The sequence below is a fragment of the Festucalex cinctus genome, chromosome 14 (genome assembly GCF_051991245.1).
Source record: "Festucalex cinctus isolate MCC-2025b chromosome 14, RoL_Fcin_1.0, whole genome shotgun sequence".
NCBI classification, from domain to species: Eukaryota; Metazoa; Chordata; class Actinopteri; order Syngnathiformes; family Syngnathidae; genus Festucalex; species Festucalex cinctus.
Window position 1 is genome coordinate 21,497,539 of NC_135424.1, and position 9,874 is coordinate 21,507,412.

The 9,874-nt window shown below is 40.7% G+C and overlaps 1 protein-coding gene across 2 annotated transcripts in view; it reads right to left on the reverse strand.

Annotated features, from left to right (window-relative positions):
* The window catches only part of zmiz1a (zinc finger, MIZ-type containing 1a), a 151,449-nt gene extending 143,005 nt beyond the window's left edge, over window positions 1-8,444 (reverse strand). Inside the window, exon 1 of one of the 2 annotated variants that reach the window (XM_077495612.1) lies at window positions 8,191-8,444. The gene's annotated coding sequence lies outside the window, so the exon portion shown is untranslated. The remainder of the gene's footprint in view (window positions 1-8,190) is intronic. The other variant, XM_077495613.1, reaches the window with a different exon arrangement.
* Window positions 8,445-9,874: the final 1,430 nt, after the last annotated feature.

Consider the following 9,874-nt stretch of genomic DNA (forward strand, 5'->3'; position numbering starts at 1 on the left):
AATGAGTTTGTTTAGCTTAAACAGGATTTACGAGCCCAAACAGACACACGCCAACGCCACTCACTCAGACACATACTATCTCTTCTCTTGTCTTTCCAACACAGCTGAGGATTTAATCGGCAGCGGTGGAAAGAAAAGCGAGAGCGTAATTGCTTATGATGGTGAGAAGTATTGAATCCAGGAGGAAAGACAGAAGGAACATTTTGTTCCTCCGACTCTCGCATTGTTCACGGTGAGGCCCGGCTTGTCATTTATGATTCAAGGGCCCGGGAACAGGATGTGGTCATTGTGTCGTCCCATGCACTCGTTTCTCAAAGAACATCCAATCAAACATGCATGAGATTGTGACAGGGTGGGCGAGCGACTTCTCTCCGCACACTGTCTCACTCGGCAGTCTCAGAAAAGCACTTAGCACTGTGTGCAACCCCCCGCCTTTCCAACCCGATGTTGGGGTAAGTCAAGGGTGAAGGGAGAAGAAGGTGGATGCAAGTTGACGCTTCGCCTGTTTTCCACATATCAAACATCAGGAACACACGTAGGAGAAAAGAAACGTCACAAATGTAACAAGCACTGAAGTGCAAATTGAATCGTTGTACGAAATATTTATTTTTAGAATGTCAATTTTGCGATAATCATTTAGAAGGTAACAGTTGCGTCTTTAGTAGGGCCTGACCGATTAATCGTCCGATTATTGGCCTTCAAACATCGGCCACTTATTTCCTCCTTAAAGCGTCAGAAAACTGAAGTTTCTGACGCTGTGAAAGTACCCTGAATGTACCATTTTGCTTTACTTCATAGCATTAGCAACAAGTGTGTAACGTTTGTTATTCTGGTTATTCTGTTGTCCCTAAGCGTCATTTAAGTTGTTTAATTACACCGCAGTTGGATTTAACTGTAAAGCTAAACACACAACCTTATGAATTACATCCACTGTGTATTTAAATACAAAATATGCCTCATTTTTAAAACATCGCTAGCCTAGCGCTAAATGCTAACCGGAAGTTAGCATCGACTTCGGGAGTATTTTTCCTTTAAATAACGAATATCCACACACAAATCTTGTGGGAACTCATACCCACAGATGAGATAACACTATGCAAAGGCACAAATTATTCCCAATGTGTGAAAAACGAGTTATTTTAAGATAATTCAATCGCAACTTTATTCTGTACTCACTTACCCCATGAATGCGTAGCACCACACTACCCCCAAGAGGCCAAAATGCACAGGAACAGTCAAGTCATCTTTATTTATATAGCTCTTTCAAACAGCCTTAGCTGTCAGTATTTGTACTATATATATGTTTAATAAATAATCGGCAGATTAATCAGTAATTGGTATTTTTTTTCTGCCAAAAATTGGTATTGGCATTGGCCTAAAAAATATATATATATCAGTCGGGCCCTAGTCTTTAGTGTCTTTATTGTAGAGCTGTCAAAATTAATCAATTAATCAACAAGTAATTGATTATCAAATTCATCATTAACTATTTTAATAATTGAGTAATTGTTTGGGGCCATTTTTTAATTCAAAATTGTCCAAATCCTCTTATTTCAGCGTCTGATTTCTGTAGTCCATCCTGAAACAAGACTGATTGTCTTCTGTGTTTAATCAAAATAAGACATTTGCAAACATCTGCTTTTACTTTGGAACAAAATGACTCAACTGGTAACAAATTATAACATCAAGCCCACATTTTTTTGTTTGATTTTTTAAATCATTATCCGAAGTACGAAATAATCCGCAATCACTGGTTAATAAACAAAAATCAGGGAAAATAATGTTTTTGTAATACACTTTCATGCAAAATTAAAAATGAATTTGATCAAATGAATAATCAATAGATTGATTCTAAAAATATTCGATAGTGAAAGCACTACTTTATTGTAGCGACTGTAACTCTTAAAGAAGCACGTTAGCTTCACTATACGTGTCGTCATTTGTAATTAAAACGAAGGTGAAGTTCTTTCAGTTAAATATGTGGAGGGAAATTAAGGAGGTGCATCTGTGACACAAATTACCATCGCACTACACCTTTGTCACTCAACATTAATGACAATGTTTTCTTGCTTTTACATTTTCCTGGCGGCTATTAACATTTTTACACTTGTATGGTCATTAGGAATGTTAAAACGTTGCTTAACATTGCCTGCACAGTTCTAATAGCCTGCAACTACTTTTTTTTTTTTTTCTGTGAACATTATTTCCACTGGGGATTTCCAAATACACACAAATCAACCATTCAATATCCCTTTTGCGCAAGTCTATTTTCCTACAGCATGTATCCTCATTAGGGTCACGGCACGGGTAAGCTGGAGTCTCTCCCAGCAGATGACTTTGTGGCAGGAGGATGGGTACACCATGGACTGGTCACCAGCCAACTACAGGGCACAAAGAAACACTCATGTTTGCACGACAAGCCTGACGTGAATATTTTTTATCTCTCGGAGCATTATCAGGAGAAAAGCAACAAATCTCAAGAAATCCCCAAGCACGGGGAGAACATGCAAACGCCACATAGGAAGGCTGGAGCTGAGATTTAAATCATAAACTTCATAACTGTGAGGCAGACCTGACCTACAATAACTCTAAAAGTAATTTTAAAAAAAGTCAAAGGAGGGTAATTGAATATGAATTTTGCAATTTGAATGTATGTTATTGTGCCTGTAGCTTCTCACTTGAAAAGAGCATCCAAATGACTCTTCACTAACTGACAGATAAATGCCACATTCACATACACCTTGCATGAACTAAGGTTGTTTGCAGCACTATTACCCATAGAGAAGTTTTGGATCTTTTAATGAGATTACATTCAAAGTCCCACTGAATCAGGCTTGTTCACTTGATGCCAACAGCTGACAAAGACGATGTTCATACAGTTACTTGAGGTGAAATCACATTCCAGCCGGCTGATGCTCGTGTTATAGCTTGTGAGACATGAGAAGACTATTGTTTCATCACTGGGACTACACACACACACGCACAGTGTTATGTGAGGTTAGAGTCACGTTACAGGCGACTAGAAATGTGACTTCTTTTTTTTTCCCCATGTGAGTCCACATTTGTCCCGTAGTGTTTCATTTACAGCATTATCATTTACCCCGTAATTACTCATCTTGCACTAGAAGGTAGTGTAACTGTATGGATAGAATTAAAACGTTTACGTCGCAGTAATGCATCTCACACTGAACCCTTCCACTCAAAACATCCCTTTCAGCCCTAATTCTCCCAACAAAATGCTCCGAGGCAACGCGCCTTTTACAGAAGAGACTGAAAACTAAAAAAGATGAAAAAGTACCGCAAGACAGGCAGCCTGGCACACGAGTGGGAGGGGCTTAAATAGAAAAAAATAAAAGCAGACAGCAGTCTGACGCCAAAAATCAAGAATCCGTGTCAAGTGGAGACGAGTATTTCCCGGCAATGCAGCGTGAGCGGTTAGCTGAAATGTCAGCCTGTCAAAACATTGATTAGCTTTTGCCAGGTCTTTAACAATTAGCCATGGACGCACTCACACGCAGCAACATGCACTGTGTTGAAAGCTTAAATTGCTGAGTAATATGAAGCTAATAAACCATGATGCATTGAACACATCATCCAGAACATGTTAAACAGAAACAAAACAACTAAAACAACAACGGAACAAGAATCTTTTGTATATGAGGGTCTCTTGTATGTACTTCTGTTGGCCAAAATAAAGACAAATTTTACTGAAGACATAATCACAAAGTAGCGACTATGGACTATAATACAGAGCTAAGGTGGTAGTAACAGAGTTAACTAGTAGTAGCATGTTTATTTTTGTCTTTTTTAGCTTTAGTATCTTCCAAATCACAATGACAATGACAAATCCTGCTTGACCTATAACGGTTCGATTAGCTTGCCACTCTGACCAATGACAAGCAACAGTACCTGGTTTGGCCGATGGAAAAGTTAGTGCAGGTGATTCCATTCACATACTGGAACGCATGAGAAAATCCCAAAAGTTTAAATTGACAATTCCGAGCTTACGTCACAATTTTGTCGAAATGGCAAAAAAAAAAGTCAAAATGGCGGTCTAACGCTGCATTCGAGGACAAGAAGAAGCTGGGAAGTCAGACTTTCCTGACTTCAAAGCTAAGAGATCCGAATTCCAAAGTCAAGAAAAAATGGATCCCGACCGGCTTCAGTCTGACATCACTCGACAAATGGACACAGACATATTTTTCTCTTTATTATTATGACATTAATTCAGTTATTCGAAATAACTTCACATAACCCAATGTATTTGGACTGACTTTGTACTATCAACCATCTTTGTTGTTTACATTTGCCTCGAACACTTTGAGGTCAGAATGGGAGAATCCGAGTGGGATCAATCCAACTTCCCACCTTCCTCAAATGCAACATTAACTCGGTGAAAGGAAGTTCTCCATTCATTGAAAAGCATTGGACCTTGTAATTTAATTTGTGAGAATTATTGAGATTTGAAAATGTGATGAAATGTCATTTGACTACTCTTTCAATCTGCCTGGGTTGTATGCTAGCCATAGGCAAAAGCAATGCAAATAACACTGTTTTCACTGATATACCAGAAATGTCTGAATGTTCGGAATTGTCAATACATGGCAGTGGTTTATGACCATGTATTTGTAGCGAATGGGAAAATACAGATAATATTGATGATAGTGATCAAGGCTGCAGCATCTGGCAACCTCGATATACTCATAAATCTATCATCCTGCTTTGCATCTACCAACTAGCCTGAAGATTAGTTGGCGAGTTGACTCAATGGTCTCAATAACGTCTCCTAGAGAATAGCAGGGTCGCCAGGGAGTCGCAATTAATTCTTTTCTTTTTTTTTTCTTAAGACTTCAGCAGGTCTTGGAGGCATCTCGGACCGTTATTGTGGTCTATCACTAATCTAAGCTACATAGAGCTGTCAAAATTAATCGATTAATCGACAAGTAATCAATTATCAAATTAATCGACAACTATTTTAATAGTCTAGTAATCGTTTGGGACCATTTTTAGATTCATAACTCTCAAAATCCTCTGATTTCAGCATATCAACAGTAATTGGTCACTGATTTCTGTAGTTCTTCATGAAATAAGACCGATTATCTTCTGTCAAATAAGACATTTGCAAACATCTATTTTTACTTTGAATAACAATGAGCTTTTTTTTTTTTTTTGGAAATACGAATACAAAGTACAAAATAACCACCAATCACTGGTTAATAAACGGTAATCTGGGGGTGTAACACACTTTAATGCAATTTAAAATGAATCTGATTAGTCGGTTAAATAATCGATAGATTCATCGATTCTAAAAAAAATATTCTACAGCATTACTTAAGCCCTAATTCCAATAAATATTTCTACAAAAAAAAAATATTCCTATGCCATAAACAGAAAACAATCAGTATGCCTTTTTGGGCAATGTCATGATGTTATTTTTAGACTGCTGTGTAAATTAGTAATCAATCAAACCTAATCAAACTTTATTTATATAGCACCTTTCATACATTCAAATGCCACTCAAAGTGCTGAACAATTAAAACATCCATAATACAATAAAAAATTAAAAAAAAAAGTCAGCCCCCCCCATTACCCACGATCGTACCCACAGACACGCACGCAAACCACAACATGGTGGGGCACAGAAGAACCCTGTGAAGAAAGGCATCGAGGAGGAGTTCATCCACACTGAGAGGGATGATGGCCAATCACCACAGGGAGGAATGTAGTGACCTTGAAGTTTCATAATTATAGTAAATATTTGTCAGGGGAAAAAAATTGCTTTTAAAAAATCCATGATAAACAGTAAGTGCTTACATGTCATTTGTCTGGACCATCGTAAACCAAGGACCTCTGTAGTCAAGTTTCACTATTCTCCTTATACAAGAAATGGCTTTCCCTCAGAGTTAGTGGTGATACACACATTAACACTCTGCACCGTGTTTAAACACACTTCGAAGCCCCCCCAAAATATGATCGAGTGGGAGTGTTGGGAAGCATTTCGCCTGCTCAGTGAATCAGGCACTCTTCTGTCTTGCCTCACAGCCTGGCTGACTGGCTGGCTGGAGAGAGAGGCCCCAGGAGGGACAACAGAAGGAAAGCAAGCGCACACATAAACACACGCACTTCCAAGTTTCAAACAGTTGCAGATGGCTTTAATTCCTCGCCCCCTTTCCAGCGCGATTTATCAGGTAACCTGCTCGGAGCGAGCGTGCAGCCTCTCCGTCACTTAACGGCGCTTTAGCTGGAAATGAAAGGACAAAAACAAGCGCGCACAAAAAAAGTGCTCATTAACGTGCTGCAGCTGACAAGTGTTGCTGCTGAAACAAATTCATTACATCATCAATTACTAACACTGGAGGGTGCACCGCCCCACGCGCTCCCCGTTTCCATTCCCTTCCCTCCAAAAAAAAAAAAAAAAAAAGCTCTGTTTACTCTCTCTCCAAAATGCAGGGATTGGACACCTGCAATCCAGCGCAACACTGCTGCAACACAAAAACCTGAAAACATTTGTGCTTGTTGTTCTTTGGTTTGACATGTTGCCAGAAAAGGTGTTTTATCGAGGACGGCGCGTTCTAATTGCACGCCAAGATTCTTTCTGACCCCGTTAAGACGTCCTCGAAAGGAATGAATAAACGGGCACTGCCCCCCCCTCGCGTTGGGAGCCCTACCATGCGCTCTTCCCCGGCTGGCCTCACATCCAGACGGAGGAATTTAATGGGGAGGATCCTGCAAGGGGGACTCTAACAGCTTGGACAAATGTGCCTTGCCTCTGCTGCTGCTAGTTCAGTGATTCCGTGTCAAGGCGTCCAGGTGTTTCTCCACATGTGCACTGACATGTTGTGCAAAGAGATTACACTCACACCTGTGCATTGTGTCATTTCCATTATTATTAGCGCTGCCAAGGAGATTATGTTTTCATCGCCGTTTGTTTATTTGTTACCATGAAAAAAATACTTAAGGGATTTCTACAAAACTTGGCAGAGGAGGTGGGGCATGGGCCAAGGAAGAATCCACGGATTCTTGCTGCAGCTTTGCATAAAAGGATCAACGAGTCCTTCATTTAGTGAAGCATGGGTTGTAATAAGAACCAACAATATGTATTTTTTCCATCTTATTTAACTTTTATCCAGACAAAGCTGATCAACTCAAGTAGCCTGTGGACCAGAACTCTCGCCAATGTATAGATATTAGATAACATCACAAAATGTTAAGTTTTGTCTTTCGATCATTTTATTAGCACTCAACACATATTCCTGTAGCTTCAAACATGTTAAAATATAGCCTAAAATCCCCTCAAAATTGGAACAAGGACCACTTCACGAGAGTTTAGGAACCACCACTGCTATTCAGTATACTTTGTTACTTGAATAAGTTATACCCTTGATCATCATTTAGCTATCCACAAAGGTGTTCAATGTGATGCTTAGTAAGATGGGGCAGTCTTGGTTGAGGAAAATGTCATATTTTGTTGCCAATTTTCACCATGTATCTATTAAGATGTTCAATGTAATGCTTATAATGATGATCCAGCTTTGCAGCCAATTAAAAATCCACAGGCCACACTAAAATAAACACTACTCTTTCGCATGATAATTTGTTGTTAATTGTATCTAAGAAAGTGTTCAAGGTGGTGCTATTAGGATGCTCCAGCCTTGGCGGAGGTCCCATTAATGGTGTATCATGTGGGTGCACCCTCAAGGTGACAAATGACACTGATGCTGCATTATTATTGTGCGAGGCGCAGCAACAGCCCACCTTTGTTAATTGCATTACAACAGGTAGCAGGTATATAAACACAACCTTGTGTGACACACATTCTCGCTTTGTTAGCGTCAAGTCACAGCATCAGCCGCCGGTGGGTCGGTCGGTCGGCGGGGCCGGCTGGCTGGCTGGATGTACCCGGGCGAGGCGCTCAGCGGCGCCGCGACGTGGGAGCCAGGCAGCCGGCGTCCACGCCGCATGTAAAACGACCGTCCGAACGTCACACCGCACGCCAACTCGCTCGCTTCGCGTTGCCGACATGAAGCACCGCCAGACCAGCGACGAGGCAGCACCAGCCTACCCAGCCTCTGACGCGACTTCACCCGCTTAAAGGTTCCGAGGAGGTCAGCCTATTGTTAGCAGGTACTACCGGGCCAGCGTGAGCTTGCAAGCCGCGCTACAAGCTCCGGAACAAGACGCTAAACTTACTTCCAGCTCCGGGGGTTCCGAGAGGCGAGTCGTCCTCCGCGACGCTGAAATAAAAAGCCTCCGCGTGTGTTTCTCACTCGCGCTCTCTCGAGCTGCTCCTCCGAGCTCACTGTGGAACTGAGTGACTGAATCAACTACCGTGGAGCACGGCAAGTTGAAGTGTCAGATTACACGGGGCTATTCAGTTACCACCGCCGATGAGAGGACCATGCTCCGCGGTGAGGAGGAAAATGTGAGCCGGACTTCCCCCTTCCACACCCCCGCACAAACTCGAGGAGGAGTCTGCGTGCCTCCTTGTCGAGCCCGTGGACGCGGCAGCCTCTGCCGGGGAGTGGGAGTGGGCTTCCTGGAGTGACGAACACATCAGTGTAATATTTTGTCTTTTGTCATGAAATAATTATTTTTAATGGAACTGGAAATTGGGGTTAATTAGTGGAAATATATAGACCAATTACTAGCGCTTTAATTGACAATTCTGAACATCCGGGCATTTCTGATGTTTCGACAACACAAACCAGGCATATTATAGTAACCAAACATTTTATTACATCTTCTAATCAAAATAATCCCCACAAGTCAAATTACAACGACCCAAAGTCCATTGCTTTTCCATGAGCGGAGAGCGTTCTTTCACCTAGGATAAATGCTGCATTCGAGGAAATTAACGAATTCGGATTGTATTAGTTCCGACTTCAAAGCGTTTGAGGCAATTGTAAATACAATACATATGTTCATGTGACACAATGTGAATGGAATGACTATGTTAACCAGAACAACAAAGAATTTATTGGAATCCGCCATCTTTATTGTTTACTTTTGCCTCAAAGGCTTTGAGGGCAGAACGAGGAAACTTCAAGTGGAATAAATCCAACTTCAAACCCTCCTCGAATTCAGCACGACACTGTCATTTTGACTTGTGATGTAAACTCGTCATATTTATTTATTTATTTATTTTGGTGGGGGGGCTGAGGGGTGCATGTAGTTTTTACACCTGCCCATTCAAAACAGCTTTACACAAAAAAAAAAAAAAAACAACAAAACTTAAAAATAACGCTCCATTTGATTGACAGTGTTATAAACTTATTAAGTTATTATTGTGGTATGCGGCAGTGGAGAAATGTGCTTCATCATTCTGACAGCTGTTTCTAATATAGTGAATGCCTTATTAAGCTACATGAGGTGCAAAATGCATAAAATACAATCAACTACTGCAACTAACAACAAAAAGAGCATTTTTGTTTTGACAAACGCAGAATGATTGATAGTGTATAAGCAATGAATGGTGTTTAAAGACAGTGTTATTGTTTGCAGAGCCACTAATGAGAGTAATTATGCATTAGAACTAATTATAATTGCCTCTCTGTCATATGTCATTATAGTTATTGTTATTATCCATCCATCCATTTTCTTTAGTGCTTGCACTCATGACGCTTGTGGTTGCGAGTTGGAGGGGATCCCGGCTGAATGGGCACGTGGTCAGCTACACTCAGGACTGGTCGCAGGTCAATCGCAGGGCACACAAAGATGTTCACACCTTTGGATGATTTTGAGTCTTTGTGTAACCTAACAAGCATACATATTTTTGGAATGTGGGAGGAAATTTGGGAAAGCTTAAGAGGTGGGGAAATGTAGAGCAAAACTTCACCGAATAATGACAATAAATATTAAGTTTGGTGCATAATTA